Source organism: Cibotium barometz, chromosome 35, assembly GCF_041138505.1.
Source record: "Cibotium barometz isolate CiBa-2024 chromosome 35, ASM4113850v1, whole genome shotgun sequence".
NCBI lineage: Eukaryota > Viridiplantae > Streptophyta > Polypodiopsida > Cyatheales > Cibotiaceae > Cibotium > Cibotium barometz.
In genome coordinates, this window is record NC_141080.1 from 8,605,847 (window position 1) to 8,624,315 (window position 18,469).

Consider the following 18,469-nt stretch of genomic DNA (forward strand, 5'->3'; position numbering starts at 1 on the left):
TTTATTATTGACATAGGTTGCCTCATTAAGCTAAGAATGTTGAGCTCGAGTTTCTCTTTGTTGTGTTAACTCTAGGATGTCTAAAGTGTTGGGTTGACAAAAACGACACCATCTATGTCCAGGCTAAGACCTAGTGGCTAAAACCAAGATCTCTTCCCTAATATTGATATGTACAATTCACATACATCACATGCATTGCTCTCTAGAACAACATCACGATGACAACACTTCTCATCAGTAAATGGATGTACTCAAGCTAGTCAAATCTCATGTCTAGATGGTGTGGAACTTGGGTTCAAACCTCACCAATTATGTCATAATGACCTTGTCTTCTAGTAAACCTACATGAAGTCTTTTGCTCGATTGAACTTGGCATGAGGTTGGAATCCTTTACATCTAGGCACATCTGTGATGTGGAAAGACAACTAATCAAAATTTTCCACCTTAGTCAGTGAACCCTTCTACCTCCATGGTCTCTTTTAGCAACAAGACCTTGGAAATGGAAACCAAGAGCTTTTCACCTACAATAGACATGTGCCCGTCTATGCACAATACTCACTGACAAATGAAAGCTAACATCACTTCTCATTAGAAACAAGTAGAGTCCAAATAGTCAAACTCTTGTACAAATGTTGTGGGACCTACGATTTAAGCTCACCAAGTGTGCAACCATCTTGTATTCTAGTAGAGAAGTTTACATGAAAGCTTCCACTTAGCTGACCCATTGAGGTCAGAATCATTTTCATTTAGGTGGACATGTTAGATGTGGAAAGATAACTAATAAAATTTTCCCACCTTAGACAATGAACCTTTCCACTACTACTAAGGTTTGAACTGGGCTAGGTTGTTGGACATACCATTTTTGCTAAGCAGGATTAAAGTTTGTGGTGTCATGGGCAATTGCTATGGTGGAGCCTAATTATAGTCCTATGGAGATTGGAACCCTCAACACCACCTATAGGCCTATGAGATGGTATGCATAGGGCACCAAGGAGCTAATATAGCAAGGCTTACTTTTGATGATACTTTGCAACTCTTGTGCATGCACATAGAGTGGGTTAGAAAGGAAGAGAGTAGATGAGTGAGGCGCTGCCTATTGAGAAACAATTATGAGCTTCAAAGAGCTTGGAATCATGGCTTTTATACCATGTTGATAAACTATAGTGTGAGAGTGAAGAGTGTGAGCTCTATTTAAGGTAATTAAACAAATCTGTAATGACATGTGGAGGATGCATGGATTTTATATACCATGTTGATAAACTATTGTGAGAATGAGAGTGTTAGCCCTATTCAAGGTAGCTAAAATAACATGTGGTGGATAGAGGAAAGAAAGTTGTTGATAAGAGATGCGATAGATAATGCTCAATCTCAAAGATTTCTCATATTATCCCAATGTCAATTACACGTTTTGAGGTTCTAGGATCTCGCCCATTTCATACTCTACAAGGTTCCCACCAATTAAACTCTCTTACAATGCACTCACCTAATCAAATACCTCACTTTCAAACTAAAAAACACATTTTCACATGCACACACATGCAAGCATGCACATGTGCACACACACACACACACAAACACACACACACACACACATGTGTGTGTTAGCACTTGCTCCTATTGAGTTTAATTGTTAATAGACAGACCTGTTGGTTTCTTTTTTAACTTACCTTTAGGTTATTTTGACAATAAACATCAAATTTGTGTTTATTTTTACATGTCTGCCTTCTTTTTATAAGAATCCAATTGTTGTATACAGATGCTTTGTACATGGGGCAAATTGAGGATTTTCAAGTTTGTCTCTTACTCATTTGTAGGTTTTTAAACAATGTTATCACCAAAATGGGACAGATTAGGATAAATCCCCTAGTTTGTGCACAATAAAGTTTGTAGGTTTTCAAAATGTTGATAGAAGTGTTGATCGACCAGACCGCAGTTCAACATTTATATTAGTATATATAACAACACTTATAGAAGCACCCCCGAGTTATGCTTCTTTCATGGCATATATAGAACACTTTGGGATTTTTTGTTCATCATGTGCTAGCATTATCTCGAGGGGTTCACTATTTATAAACCCTCTGTATCACATGCATTCAAGGCCTACTTAAAAAACCCCTTATCTGTGATTTTTCATGAATAAAACACACCCTTTTTCTATTCAATCTATGAATACCCCCTTTAAATGGTAGCCTTCTGTGTGCAAAAAATGTGTTAAAAAAAGATTTTTAAAATCCCTTCTATTGAACCCACATGCTATGATTATATATTTATAAGTGACTCCCGCCCCCCCTCCCCCCTCTCCCTGAGAGGATTATAAGCCTCAAAATCAACCTACTCTCTTCTAGTTAGAGGTCATATATTCGTTTCCCTTGGATGCTAAAATCTCTCTCTCTCTCTCTCTCTCTCTCTCTCTCTCTCTCTCTCTCTCTATGCACACATGTTTGCATGAATGTGTGTGAGTACATGTATGCACACATGTTTGCATGAATGTGTGTGAGTACATGTGTGCGTGTATGGGTGTGGGTGTACATAAACAATTCTACAAGAATCAAAGATGTCAAAGAAGTTTAAAGTCAAGTCCTTGATGTCTTAGAAGAAGTGAACAAAAGTCATTCATGAGCTCCAATAGTATTAAGTACATTGACCTCAAAAACACATTCACATAGAGCCTTGAAGGATTTGTTAAAATAAATTTATTTTAATATACGATTTGTTAAAATAAATTTATTTTAATATATGTAATGAGCATCATAACCTCAAAATTTAAATTTGTTCTGTTTTTAAAGTTAAGGCATGGATCAAATTAGATAAGTCACGTTCATGGGGGGCTAGATTTCCCCGTCCAATTTTGCCTAGTGTTCTAAATGGTATGGTCTTCCAGCTTTTGTCTTCTTTTGTTCAAAAAAATTAAATAAAAAAAAATCTATTTCTCTTTCGCCCTCACGCGCACAGGCTACTAGTCTAAAATTAGTAGCAATAAACTTTCTTTGCTTGGATTGCGAGCAATTATGTGTGCCTCGCTCAATTGAGTTTCCCCCTACAACCAAACCTTTAAGCTAAAATATGATTTAAAAAATTAATGGCTATCTCTATGTTTACAGAACAGAAATTATGTCTTACCTGGTATATATCAGCAGCACACCAAAATGTTTGGAAGCAGGAACACAGATTGCATCGTCAGGCACAGCTAACGGCCTTCGTCCTTTGCACTACTGTCAAGTTAATAGCATGCTTAGGCTCAAGCTTGCACAACGTTCAGGGGGAAAGTGTACCTACAAGGCAGTAAACACGATGTTTTGGCGATTAAAGCCTAGTTTCACTAGCACAGAAAGGAACGCTATAGTAAATAAATTGTAAGTAGACAGTCATAGGTGTGCACTGCAGCTTACCTCACGTAAACAGGCTTGTATGAGGAGAGGCCAGGTACTTGCGAAATTTTAGTACGTCACCCGGAGGTTAGGTGATGATACGTGCAGAATGGCATCTGAATGTACGAGCTTGAGAGGGTCGAATAAGGGGCAACACAAATTAGAGGGCGTTCTTATAACTACCTTTGTGAGCTAGACAGCCAGAATGCTATCCTCTAGGGCGGTGCAGGCAGAGGGGGGTTGAATAAGCGCGACCCTGAGGCTCTTTATGTACAGAATTTGAGGGCTCTAGCGTGCTGATGTTTTGATCTGAAAGACAGCGCGCCATAAGTGGAAATGCGAAGGTATGTGAAGCTGTAGCTGATACTGCAGGGAGTCGAATCAAAGACAAAGCGGCTGGCACACTGCAAAGCGCGTGAAAGAGTTACAGAGCTACTAAGAGACAAGAGTAAAACTCTTGCATGCATTTCATAGTGTGGTGGTATATTGGCTTTTGCTTATGATCACACTGCGAGAGTGCGAATCTCGCAAGTGTAAGAAGTAGTGCAACTAGCCCACTATATACCATTTCCGTTTGGCCAAGTTGCGGTATTGGTGATCTGGAGTTCTGGGCCTGACTGTGACCCATTTGTAAATATCAAATACTTTTCCATCCTTGCAAACTCTCAGACGGCTCTTCAGTCTTTCACATGAAGGTTGCTTCTGAGTACCGGGCAGGATCTTCAGTCTTTCACTTGAAGGCTACTTCTCATGACTGGACAGGAAATATACTAAACTATATAAAACTTTGGAAACAAGTTGCAGCTAGTGATGAGACCAATATTATATTGAAAAGCCCCATGAAGCTCTTAGCTCGGCGCAAGGTGGAGCCTGCAGGTTTTTAAGCTGACCTTGTCTCAGCGGTAGAAGAGAGGAAGCACAGCCCTATCTATCTTGAAAGTAGACTAAGATATGCTTCGTGGGCTGTGCTCTCTCTCTTCTGCACCTGAACCAAGTGCGTTCTGAGCACCTCCTCTCTTCTGGAAAACTCACTCTGGCTTGGATTGGATGGTTTGTATGTATATATATTTTAGGGCCCTACTAGAAACCAAGACAAAATTCATAGTTGGGATTTTTTTGATTGTAAGGGGATTGCGCAGACAGAGAGAGGGGTATTAACGTCGGTAGAATGCAACACGAGGAGTTAAATTACACAAACCGCTACGTCCTTTATATGCACTCCAGAGTCCTATGCATTCTCACGCACCAGCCCGTTATGAGTCATCCAGCACGATTGAAGAATCTCGATAAGCCCACCACCCCATCCAACATCCGCACAGAAGAGAGAAGCTGGGCCTACGTGCACAAGTGTGTACTAGGGACACGCCAGCACAAAGTTGATACCATTCATGTCAGGGCACAAGAGAAAGGCACTTTCGAGAGAGAGTGTGTGAGCACGCGTGTCACGCGTGTCAATTAAAAATCATGTGTTAGAATGTGATAAGGATGGAAGAGAGCTGAACTAGAGAGAGAGAGGGGGAGAGAAATCAGAGTGTGTGGAAGAGAGTTGAAATTAGGGACAGGAGGAAAGAGATCATGCGCAGCAGAGGCCAAATTAACACACCTTATGAGGCCCAATCAAACAACGGATTATTTGCGTATCTAAATAAGTGGAGCCAATGGCTAGGTAGGTGTGCCTATGTTATGCTACGGATCATGCGCATATCCCAATACATATCCAAATACATATGTTCTCGAGCCAATGGCTACAGGCGTAGAATTTCAAGGGCACTTTTTTTTTATTATAAAAAGCTTTTCCTTGTTTTTCCACCCTTCTTGTGAAAGTTTTGACCCCCTTTGAGGGGTATTGCAACCTTCAAATTCTAGCACTAAATGGCTAGATCTAGTAAGTTTTCTGTAATGAAGAAGAGCAGGAGAGGGGACAGGAGTGGGCGGGGGCAAAGGGATAAGATAATCGTTCGTACTGATAAAAATTGTAGGACCAATAATAATGGGACATACGTACCAATAATGGAAAAACCTTGATAATAAAAGTTGAAAGGATTAGTCAATGTCACATGGGCACCTTAGTGTATCTGGCTCATGTTCTAACCTTGAATTACACATTTCGGAGGGGCAATTATTGAGTCGATTGAACTAGCCTATCCCAAAGCTCTAATCTTCAATTACACATTTTGAAGAAGGGGCAATGATTGTGTCTATTGGTGAGAGCATATGTGAAGACGGAAGGGCAAACGTTTCCACGGCGTTTGAAAGCACCCATGCCACCATGACCCACAGGCCTTCCCATGTCGTCGGAACCTGGAAGGCTCGCCATGTCAACACACTTTTGTTCGATGTCCTTGAACAGAACAGCACACGGCCACTTTGATGCACGCACCAATACCACTTCACTATTGATATTGTGATGGTGCCTACACAGTAATGTAATGTAGCTTCTCTCGAGTCTCGACACAGAAGAACGTCATGCCCACATCAAGGCATCGACACCACTCGATGAAAACGGAAAAAGAAATTCTACCCCCCCTCCCTCAATTGAGTCTTCCCTTATCTAGAATCGACGTTCATTGGATCCTCGAGGTGCTTCTAAAATTCTACTCCTCTTTGCCTTTCTCTTTGTGAGCTTAATACTTGCACACTTCCATGGCGTTCCCCTAGGAACTCCTTCCACGCGGGCAGCTCCATAGCTCATGGGTAGTTAATTCCGTCCTTAAAGCACAAAACAATTCCTCCAACTTTGTTGGTTCTAGACTCGAGAATGCGTGGGAGACATCGTCTTCAAAGGGCACACGCAAAGTGCACACTTTTGGAGTCATCATAAATGTCCCAATAATGGAAAAAGTAGATGGGATAAGAATTCTCCCTCCTAAGATTCATAATGCACTCTCTTGAGCTGTAGGCTACTCGCTCCAAGCTTGAGCTTTTTGCACTCATTATGCTCATGTTTCCAACAAAACATATCACCACTCCATGTATTCTCAATCTCAAGGTGAGCTCAAGACTTATGGATGTCGTAAGTAATAAAGGCCTAATATTTACAAGGTGAAAACTATTTTCTATTAATTTATTCAACCTTTTAGTAACAACTTGGTAAATCTTGTTAAAAGTGAAGAATCAATAAATAAGCCTTGTTTTTGTTCTCTTGTCATGTGGAGAACCTCTCGCATTTAGTGAGAGGTTTCACTTTCTTTAGCTACAACATTGCTTTCTCCATGTTGGAGTTTAGAGAGTGCACATTAGTGATCAAGAGAACCTCTAACATTTAGTGAGAGGTTCGCTTACTTTAGCTACAACATTGCTTTCTCCATCTTGGAGTCTAGAGAGTGCACATTAGTTATCCAATGATGGGAGGGCAATTAACATCTCAGCAAAACCAATAGATACACTTGAGGGCATGTAAGAATACCCCCTTCCATATTGATCAACACTCCTACATCAATGCCTTAGATTTTGGTCTTGGTGATGGATAAATTCCTTTTATTCACACCATACTTTATAGATTACCATTTTCCTCCCAACATGTCTAAGACAACGCAAACTAGTGATAGTTGAATAAGTGTGAAGTTCTATGGATGTTAATGATCTTATATTTTCTTGTGGGGTTCACTCTTTGAAAGCCCTACATGGATAGCATGTATATTCAAAGGGTAACTATCAAAACCATTACATATATATTAAAAACTTTAAAATGTTTTATCAAGAATGTTTAAGTGACTTATGTTTTATTTTTTTTAACAAACATTCAAATATATTTTATGTTATGGATTTCAATACTTTTTTGATGATTACTATTGAAACCCCTTTTCTTTAGAACATGTTGTAGGCTTAAGTATCTTTAGGTGACAAACCCACTCGTTCCCAATTGTTGTGTATATTTTCAAACATATGTATCATTATCCTAAGCCTTTCTTCTGCTCCCCATAGCTTGATTGTAGAATTAAGATTCAAGAAAACATGGTTTATTTTGTTTTTAGAAAGTGCTTGACATAAATTCAATTATATGGTCTTCATTGGATATTCATGTTGTTGTTTATATTATTCATAACTTTAGTCTATATATGTAGTTAAACCTTTCGGCAACATTGGATGTGATCTCATCTCAAGAGTAATTAATCCTTTGGGCAACAAGAGTTAAACTTTATTCTCTAAACTAAAATTACATGTGTGCATTTAAAATTCACATTCTTAATATGCTCTAATAAATTTGGATCAAATGAATAAGAAACTTACGATAGAAGAAAAAACTATCTAAGTGAGAATCCTTGCTCTTGCTGTATATCACATATGAATAGCAATAGAAACTAATCTTCTAAAGAATATAGAAGTCTAATTTTTTAATTAAAGACTTGAAATTTAATATGTACAAAGGCATCAAAAGGATAATAATTCCCTAGACCAGGTGGTTTTACATAAAGTTCATTGGTTCTTATCAAAAGGCTAGGTGTACACCTAAAGATCTTTTCGCAATCTTCACCTTTGATCTTTAGGTTACTAATTATGCCTCCAAGTTAGTACCCCAGGCATAAGGAGAAGGTTTTCACCACCCTAATGATGACTTTTTTATAGCATAAGATCCATGACATATCTACAAAGCAATAAGGACCACGACATATATAAGAAATTATCTCAAAGTTGCTCTAGTCAAATAAATTGTTTATTTTTTATATCTTGGTGGTAGGTCCTTCAATTGCTAACATAGACACCACTAAGAATGGATGCAAGAGAATCAACTCCATCAAATCGTGCACTTGATGATCATGTAAGATGATGTAAGACTTGCACTAAACTTTTGGCGTGCTGCTTTAAGTTGTCAGTATATTAGTAAGTCGAAGCCATTACTTTTATGTAATTTTAAAACACAATAGAATCTCATGCTTTGCAATAATCAAGTCCACTTCCTCTCGTGAGTTAAGATTCCTAACTTTTGATCACCAAAATGAACTAATAATACCATGTAAAAGAATATAAAAGTTTATAAAATGGCATAATTTTGCTTACATTACCTTTTTTTCTCAAGGTTTTGGAGAAAGGTTGGAAAATAGTATTTTAAAAAAAGGCTTCTGAAGGTCTTATACAAAAACTTTCTTAATTTTAAATTTTTTAATCCAAATTCGCTCGTTAATTTCCCTTTCCAATGTTTAATCACAAAGTCTATATGAGATTGGAACTTTGAGCCAACATGCAAATCTATTGACATCAAAGGAAGATAAAAAACTAGTCTTTTGAAAGATAATATTTATACTAATAAGAAATCAACTGAATAAAGTGTAACTTCTTGTAAGAATATATTATACGCTTAAGAATAACATCACATTACAAAAAGGCTTTTCTTGTAACATAATCAAGAGATTACAATATAGGGTATATATACATCATGACAATCCTTTCTCTCGAGCTCATTGAAAATCTACAACTTGTGTCTAGGTCAAAGGTATATGTTTTAAAGTGTAATTATCATAATGTATTTAGGAAATGTCAAAGAGTAAACATACACATATGAGTCATAAATGTTCTACAACTCTATTACATCAAATGCCTCTCTTGTTGGTTATAAAAAAAAAGTAAATTTTGATATGTAATGACCAACAATAATGTTGAACCTAGCCATACACATGGCTTAAGCCATGTGAGAGTTTTATTTATTCATTTTTTTTAAAAAATGACAACTATCAGTAAGAGTTGTAAAACTGCTATTTAGTATGCAAAAATTATAAAGATTTAGAACAAAAGTCAAGATATTTTAAAAAATGTTGATTTTTAAAAATACAAAGAAATGATACAAATTTACACAAAATTTCTAAAAATATTCATTATGGTGTAAATAATAATACTTCATAGTTGTGATAATTTTTTAGTAAGTAGATCTTGAAACACCATGCAAAAATACCATAAGTAGGATACTCTGGATGCTTGCATTTTTTTTTAAAATTACTAATTTGTGTTGAGAAAAAACATGTAATAGAGTTATTTACAATTGAATACTAATGTTTTTACTACAAAGGTCTCAAATCCCCATAAAAATAGTACTTTTCTTGACAAGGGTTGTATTAATTAAAGAGACATTTATGTTTGCATTTTAAACTTCTACTGAGCTACAATAATGACGTGTGTTGAAAAATAATACACACCCCAATATTGTTCAAGAGTCTTATGAAAATTCCTTTCAACACATATAACACTATCTCATTAGCAAGTTGATGGAACAAGTCATTCTCAATTCATTGCCAAGTGAAAATTTTAGTTATAAATATCTGTTGTAATATGATGCACTTTAGAATGTCATAATTACTCTAATCAAAGTTGCTATACAATTATATAATATTTTTTTACGCTTTCTTGTTCCACTTTAGACTTTTTCTAAGAGGTACTATGCAATATTGTCAAAGAAGCCAATACCATCACTTTAATGATCTTTTAGGTGCAAAGGTGCATGCTTATACCAAGATCAATGAGGCACTTATTGCAATTGTAATAATACCACTGACAACAAATACTCATAAAAAAGTGAAATTATATTTCGTATCCTCTAATTTCCCACAATTATTGATTTTACAACAAGGGTCATCTATCAAAAAGATATCACTTAGGCCACATATAATGAGGAACATTTAACTAGATATTGCGACTCCTTCATATTTTACTTTCCATTCCACATTATTTTGTGGTTCTTCCCCTTTATCACTCCTCCTTGTAGCTACTATAAGTCCACTTAAGCTACATCACTTCAAAAGCTAACACTTTAAATGAATCCAATTACTATAATAACATAAAAAATGCAAAAATGAAGAACCTAGCATTTCAAAGGCATACCTGGTCCACCCCTTGTGCTATACTATATTCAAAAGTGACCCTCATATAGAATTTAGGGTGATCATACATATTCTCCATGTCTATATATTATTGACCAACCGAATATATTTGTACGTATCACAATGATAAAACGGATCATGGTAGAGCATAAATTTTTACATTATGAATTTTAAGGTAGAAATCAGTCAAGATTTCTCATAAAGCAAATAGTGAAAAATCAATCAAGATTTCTCAAAATGAAAATAATGAAAAAGATCTCATAGATAATTCTAAACTCTTTAACTATATAAAGTATAAATATACATCTAAACATTTCTCTTATTTTAGAGAGAGAGAGAGAGAGAGAAAGAGAGAAGAAGAAGAAGAAGAAGAAGAAGAAGAAGAAGAAGAAATGCTTACAAATTAATCAAAGATATATTACATAAATAAGAGAACAAGAAAAAGAAGAAGAACACGAAACACAAGAGCATAAAGAGGAGGACTTGGAGGTAGAAGAAGAGGAAATAAGAAGTACAATGAGAAGAAGAAAAAAAATGAGAGCAAGAAGAGGAAGAATAACAATGACAAGAAAAAGAAGGAAAATCAAAATAAGAAAAATAATGCAAAGAAGAAGAAGGAAAATGAGAAGAAACAAAATAAACAAGAAGAAGAAGAAGAATCCCATTAAGGAGACGAAGAAGAAACTAAAAAAGAAGATGTTTATGAAAGAAGAAGTTGAAGAAGAAGAAGAAGAAGAAGAAGAAGAAGAAGAAGAAGAGTGCAGGAGGAAAAGATAAAGAAGGACAAGAAGAGGAGGATGAGGACAAGGAGGCAAAAGAAGCAAAAGACGAAGAACAAGCAAAGATAAAGAAGAACAAGCAAAGGCGAAGGAGAAGGAGACATAAACAAGAACAAGAAAAGGAGGAGGAGAAGGAGGATAAAGGAGGAGAATAAAAAAAACAAGAAGAGGAGGAGGAGGAGGAAAAAATAGAAGAAAAAGAATAAGAGTAAAACACGCACACACATATGTGCATGCACGTGCACACACACACACACACACATTGTGGTTACACTTAAACCTTTTTTAAAACATTATAATTATCATTATTATTACATTGTAACTATCATGATTATTAGCCATGAATATGGAAAAATATATAATCATGCCCACTTTTTATTATTATAAGTCGTAATATCTTCAAATTGTGCAATAAACCACATAAACATTAGTCATTAGCATGACTTACATATGATCAAATGTATATGGCTAGAATGAATTTTTTTAGTCCTTTCTAAATTGACTACTATCTATTTAGATGGGTATATGATGCTAACATTATACTCTATTTTTGTTGTGATGAATTATGTACCTAAATCTTTCCCAAGTTAGCAAAGTTTGTGGTGATGGATTATGTAACCTTGGTTAGGTGAGTGATAATACCAATCTTTCTCAAGCTGTGAGTGATAAAAACAAATATTTCCAAAATTGGCAAATTTCTTGTAATATTTTCTAAATCTAAGGGATTTTCTTACTCTAAGATATGCTCCTTCTTGTAAACAAAGTGTTCTTAGGATGCACATGCACATGGGATGGGCCTAGGCACATGGGCTTAGGGTCATTTACATGTGGGATTAGGGCACATGGGCCTTGGGACTATAAAAGGCATGTGCTCTAGGAGTATTGTACCTTTTAACACCTTTTGACCTTTTTACCTTTTGATAATCATCAATATACAAGTCAATTACTCTCTCTTCTCTTTAAACCTACGGTAATCAACCTAATCTAGGCTAATCTAGGCTAATCCAAGGGCTTGCACTGGCCACAACTAGCCCATTTCATGGTGGCTGGGCCAGCCAAGGCAGCCTGCTAGGCCAGCCTACAACATAGCGCATGGTGTGTTCAAAGGAAGATCTTGAAAAGCCAAAGAGCGTGGGTATATCATCATAGAGCCCTGGAGCTATAAGCAATGCACCATGACATTAGAGTTGGGAAAATCAAAAGGGACGATTTGTGGCTCAAGCATAGCTCTAGCTTTGCTCTCTTTAATTTGCCAATCCTTTTCCCACTCGACCGGCCACCTTGGATTGTTTTGAAAGGGTTGCGCCATCCAAGATGCTCTCTGGACTCAAAATTTTCATTTCTTTTTGCTTGTGAAGTGACTTTGTCATCTAAGCAAGACCTCCCATAAAGCAATTGTGTTCTGTATAGCACAACAGCAACCACAAAGTGAGGCTTCCCATAAAGCAGCAGTGGTACTCAATAGCCATGGCCAAAAACCGCACAAAATAGTCGCAAAAACCAACATAAGAGAAAACAGCAGGCTCCAAGGTCTTATTCACTACATCTATCACCAAGGAAGAGTGAAGAACAATGCTAGCATAAAGCGCTTACTGTGGTCGTCACCTTGCTCATGCTCAATGCAGATTCATCATTGCAAGTAGCAGCATTTAACTGTGGCTGTCCAGGTTCAAACGCAGGCAAGTAAACAAAAAAAGAAACGCGTATCATGGCGCATTATCAGTACAAGTTCAATTCATTTTCAAGAGCTGGCAGTAGCACCATTGCCTGATCAAGGCTTACCAAAAAGGCTCAGAGAAACACTGTAACACCTAGCAAGCCATCGCTAGCATGAGAGAGAAGAGAAAATTAGCTCTCAGCTTTAACATTCCTTGCTCTAGCGCGCAGAGAGGAGACGAAGAAGATTTTTTTTCCCTCAAACACAAAATGGTGGCTAGTATGAATTTTTCTTTTTGGGTCTAAGTTCTAGGGTTTGGAACCCATTTCATACGTTGTAAACTCCACACTTTATTCACACTCCACACATCCTTCCCATTACTTGTCCACATTCCCACTATGCCCATCCAGATTTTGTCCAACCACACTTTGTCCACTATTTTGTTCTCAAGACAGGGCGCTCACACGCTAGCTTGGGGGTTTGAGGGGAATTCACAGACGTTTGAGCTTTTCATATGCTATGTGTGGATTACCAGGATTCTCTAATATGTGAGTGCATCTTTATGAGTTTACTTGGATTTGTTCACACGTATTTGATATTGGGGGCCTCATTCACACATTTTGGGCTTCTTTCACATGTCAGTTGAGTCTTGGGAGTTGTGGAGAGCGTTCACACAATTTAAGCTATTGTTCACATGTTTAGGGCTTTTATGGAGCGTGTTCATATGTATTAGCACATTGTGGGTTTTATTCGCATGTTTGGGTGCATATTGTTCTTTGCATGCACATTGACACTTAGTTTGGACACATTCAAACATGGTGTGAGTTCATTGTGCATTGTAGCCCTTGTTCATACAGTTTGAGCATTGAGTAGTATATGCGTGTAGCCATGGTTTATTATCATTACCCCTCTGCTACTCGCCATGGTCCTTTCTTTATTCATCCGGTAATGACATCATCTTGTGACTCTTGATGATTGGGGAAGCATGTGTGATGCTAGATTCCTAGTTGAGATTCTTCATACGCAGTACCATGGGTTACCCACCATGGTCAAATTATACATCACTTTTGCCGACTTTGTGCATACATTTGGGACATCTAGACTCCGACCATCAGATTCTTCATCATCTATGAGGATATAGTTCATTTAGCCCCCATAGATGGAGAATGGAGTTGTCGAGTTTATGGTCTATACATGTTTGACATCTATGGGATTAGAGAGATTGGCAAATTCAACAATCTTTCATTAGTATATTTCTTGGAGGCAGATGGATCAACTTTTCTTAGTTTAGATGACTCCTTTGGTCGCTTATTCGAGTGTCCTACATTCTTGAGTAGTCGTGATTATGTTCTTGAGGATGTATACTGCATCGACATTAGCACCGATGATGATGCATCACACCCATATACCTATGATGATGTATCATGCGCACATACACATAATGATATTGATGTATTGCACACACATACACATGATGATAGTGATTCACATGCACATGGTGCTATTGACACATATGCATATGATGATGATGTATGTGATAGTGATAGCGAGGGTGATGTGTGTGAGTTAGATCATGTGGGCGTGATATTGATGGGAGGGATGGAAGCAAGCATTTCGAGCATTATGATTGATGATACCCCTATGTCTACCTACCTTCAAACAGATCACAGTGTTGCATTAAACTATCATGGGGGTAAACTCTTGACTAGTGATGCATCCATTGCAGTGTGTGAGATTCGGGATGATTATGTGGCATGGCACTTCAATGCACAAGTTTGCGACACATCTTTATCTTGGCCTACGCGATCATTCTTTTGCTCTAAGACCATTTTTCATTCCGACCATGTGTGCTGGTTACATTCGGTGGACGCCACGAATGTCAAATTTACATTATGCTCATGAGGATAGACTTACAAGTTTTCCTTACGACCCAAGAGCTACTATATCAACATCGGAGGCCCGTGATGTGAACCATATCTATCCATTTGACCTAGGAGGGTTGACCAACCATGTCATTGACATTGGCTTTTCATATTTTCCATTCGATCTAGGTGGTTCGAGGACATTGCTTTGGAGTCTAAATGGCTTGGGTTTCTCTTTTATCTAGGCGACTGCACTTATATAGATTGCTTCATCCTCAAGGCGACATTTGTATCTTTTCCGTTTAACCTTGGAGGATACCCGACTAGCCTCATCATCGACAGGATTCCTTTATCTTTTCCATTTGATCCAGGGGGTCATGAGATTCATGTATAGGTATTGGTGCTATGCGATGGTGACACTTGGTCATGTATTTGGTTAATTATATATAGCCTTTATATTTGTTTTGTGCACGACGACCCTTTGATTTTGAGGAAAAAATCATGTTAGGAGGAGATGCTTTGTAACAAATTGTTCTTAGGATACACAGGCACATGGGCTTAGGGTCATTTACATGTGGGATTAGGGCACATGGGCCTTGGGACTATAAAAGGCATGTGCTCTAGGAGTATTGTGCCTTTTGTTCTTTTGATAATCATCAATATACAAGTCAATTACTCTCTCTTCTCTCTAAACCTAGGCTAATCAACCTAAATCTAGGCTAATCCAAGGATAGTTAAGATGATCCAAGGCTAATCTAGATGCTCCTTTCTTTCACTTCTTTTAATAATACTCTTAGATATTCTTGTATAAGCTATTTTCATAAATGGAGAATAATGAATGACTTCCACATGTTAATATGGATAGTTTGTGTTCACAATACCTTTTATGGATTTTTGTGGTGGAAGTTGACTATGTAGAGTACACCTTTATTTAAAAAAATTGGGAATTTTTTATCTTAAATTAGAACTTTATAAAAATTTGACTGCATAGATTACACCTTTACAAAGAAAAAAAGAGAGAATTTTATATCTTAATTTAGAACTCCTTCACACAAATGTTGAAAATAATGTGACTAAGCCTAGATAATCCCTACAAAGAAAGAATATATTTAAAGGAATATAAATAAATAAATAAGAGGCCATAATCCTAGTATAAGTATAGATAGGTTTAAAATTTTCATTAATAAGCTTGAGATTATGAAAATCTTTCACCTTACTTTTCTTATATGTGAAAAATATATAAAGTTTAATAAATTTATCTCTATAGGCTACAAAATAATTAGGAATTTTCAAAGATGAAAAATTAGGCACTTGGAGAATATTTTGGGTCTTAACATTGGGCCTCTCAATATTTCTCTCTAATCACGCTGTTACAATATGTGTGGCATTAACCTTTGCAATATCCCTTGCTATTTGTAAGGAATATTAGAAGAGTTATAACAAGTAATATCACGATGAATATTTGTGATTATGGAGATTTGTGAGGCTTTTTTGATATTTACAATGTATACATTGTGATATTACAAGTAATATCACCATGAATATTTGTGATTATGGAGATTTGTGAGGATTTTTTGATATTTACAATGGATTCTCATGTAATACATATTTACAATGAATATTTGTGAATCGTGATTGTGGATATTCGTGAGGCTTTTTAGATTTTTTTTCGTATTCTCATGTAAGACATCTTTTAAAGTGGGAAAACTACATTATGTTTATGGATGAATAAAATAAAATATTTTTTAAAAGTGGGAAAACTACATTATGTTTATTATGGATGAATAAAATAAAATATTTTTTTAAAGTGTGCATACCAAATGGTATGTATATATAAAAACAATATATATATTGGTGTGCCTAGCACACAAAAGGACCACACGAAAGGAATACATAGAGTGCTTTGCATAAAAATGATAATTTGAAAAGAAAAGCTTCATGCTCATGAGTATTTATCTTTGGCCAAGCTCAATAATAGAGTTTTTCTCCAAATCTTGAAAACTAATAATATGTCTATCTCTAGATCTATAGCTATAGATAGGCCTTAGGTGATATATCATATTACATGTACAATATATCTTTACAATGTATTCTCATGTAATACATTGTGATATTACAAGTAATATCACGATGAGTATTTGTGATTATGGAGATTTGTGAATATTTGTTTATATTTACAATGTATTCCCACGTAATACATCTTTACAATGAATATTTTTGAGTCATGACTATGGCAATTTGTGAGGATTTTTTCTATATTTACAATGTATTCTCATGTAATACATCATTTAAAGTGGGAAAACTAAATTATGTTTATTATGGATGAATAAAATCAATTATTTATTTAAAGTGTGCATACTAGATGGTATGTATATATAAAAAGAATATATAGATTGGTGTGCCTAACACACAAAAGGACCACACAAAAGGAATACCTAGAGTGCTCTGCAAAAAAATGATAATTTGAAAAGAAAAGCCTCATGCTTATGAGAGTATTTATCTTTGGCCAAGCTCAACAATAGAATCCTCTTCCAAATCTTGAAAACTAATAATATGTCGATTTCCAGCTCTATAGCTATAGATAGGGCTCATGTAATACATCTTCACAATGTATTCTCATGCAATACATTGTGATATTACAAGTAATATCATGATGAATATTTGTGATTATGGAGATTTGTGAGAATTTTTTGATATTTTCAATGTATTCTCATGTAATACATCTTTATAATGAATATTTGTGAGTTGTAACTATGGAGATTTGTGAGGCTTTTTCAATATTTACAATGTATTCTCATGTATTACATCTTTTAAAATGGAAAAACTACATTATGTTTATTATGGATGAATAAAATCAGATATTTATTTAAAGTGTGCATACGAGATGGTATGTACTATGTATAAAAAGAATATATAGATTGGTGTGCCTAGCACACAAAAGGAATACATAGAGTGCTCTACGTAAATATGATAATTTGAAAAGAAAATCTTTATGCTCATGAGTATTTATCCTTGGCCAAGCTCACCAATAGAATCTTCTTCTAAATCTTGAAAACTAATAATATGTTTATCTCTAGCTCTATAGCTATAGATAGGCCTATAGTAGACATAGTTTATCTCTAGCTCTATAGCTATAGATAGGCCTATAGTAGACATAGTATAATGCATTGAAATTTTAACACACAAATTATCCTCAATATGATCTTCGTGGTTCCCTACATGTCGAGTAGCTGACTATTGAGGTCTCTTGGAGGTTCCTCTTAATTTTTATATTGTCCTGATTCTATGTTGAGGTCCTCCTATTTTATAGCTAACAATTAACCAACTGGCCATCCAATATGCCCTTTAGCTCCTTGTCTTCTAATTCTTAAAATATTCATTTACTTCTTGCAAAAACTTGTATGACATACAAGCATCTTGGAACATTTTGATCTAAATGGAAAACTTTGAGTGGATTTTTACATTTTAATTGACACATGCTCGTTTTGTTCTCATGAAGGTAATGTACAATACTCTATTATCTTAATCCTTTTAAATATTTAAAAAAACTTGCATCCTTTCTAATACTAATTATGGGACCTCATCATTGTATCTTGAATCACCTCACACACACACACACACACACATATACTTACTCCCTAAAAGTCACCTTAATGATACCTTGTATTGTTCCACATTAATCTAATAAAAGTCATCACATGATACAAATCTTTGGTGTGGTAGCTTTGAAATCTTATACAAAAAGGAAGCCATGACATCACATTAGAATTTTTCTCTGCAAAAGTGTTAGCCTTGTTACTACATTTATGAGTACTTATCGTACTAAAATAAAACAAGTAAAATAGTTGGTATTGATACATCATTATAAATAAGATAAATTCAACTTGTATATAAAAGCTAATCATGGAGATGGAAATCACACACTCTTGTATACTCCCATTTATAATTGGTTACATAATTAGTTTCATTGTCTCCAAATCTCCCTGAATTGTTT

The 18,469-nt window shown here is 35.8% G+C and overlaps 1 long non-coding RNA gene across 1 annotated transcript in view; it reads right to left on the bottom strand.

Annotated features, from left to right (window-relative positions):
• LOC147618111 (uncharacterized) overlaps positions 1-4,473 on the bottom strand; it is a 61,160-nt gene extending 56,687 nt beyond the window's left edge. Inside the window, exons 1-2 of the long non-coding RNA XR_015262181.1 lie at positions 3,390-4,473; positions 3,121-3,272 (exon numbers count right to left, since the gene is read on the bottom strand). This is a non-coding gene — a long non-coding RNA (uncharacterized LOC147618111). The remainder of the gene's footprint in view (positions 1-3,120; positions 3,273-3,389) is intronic.
• Between the last annotated feature and the right edge of the window lie 13,996 nt (positions 4,474-18,469).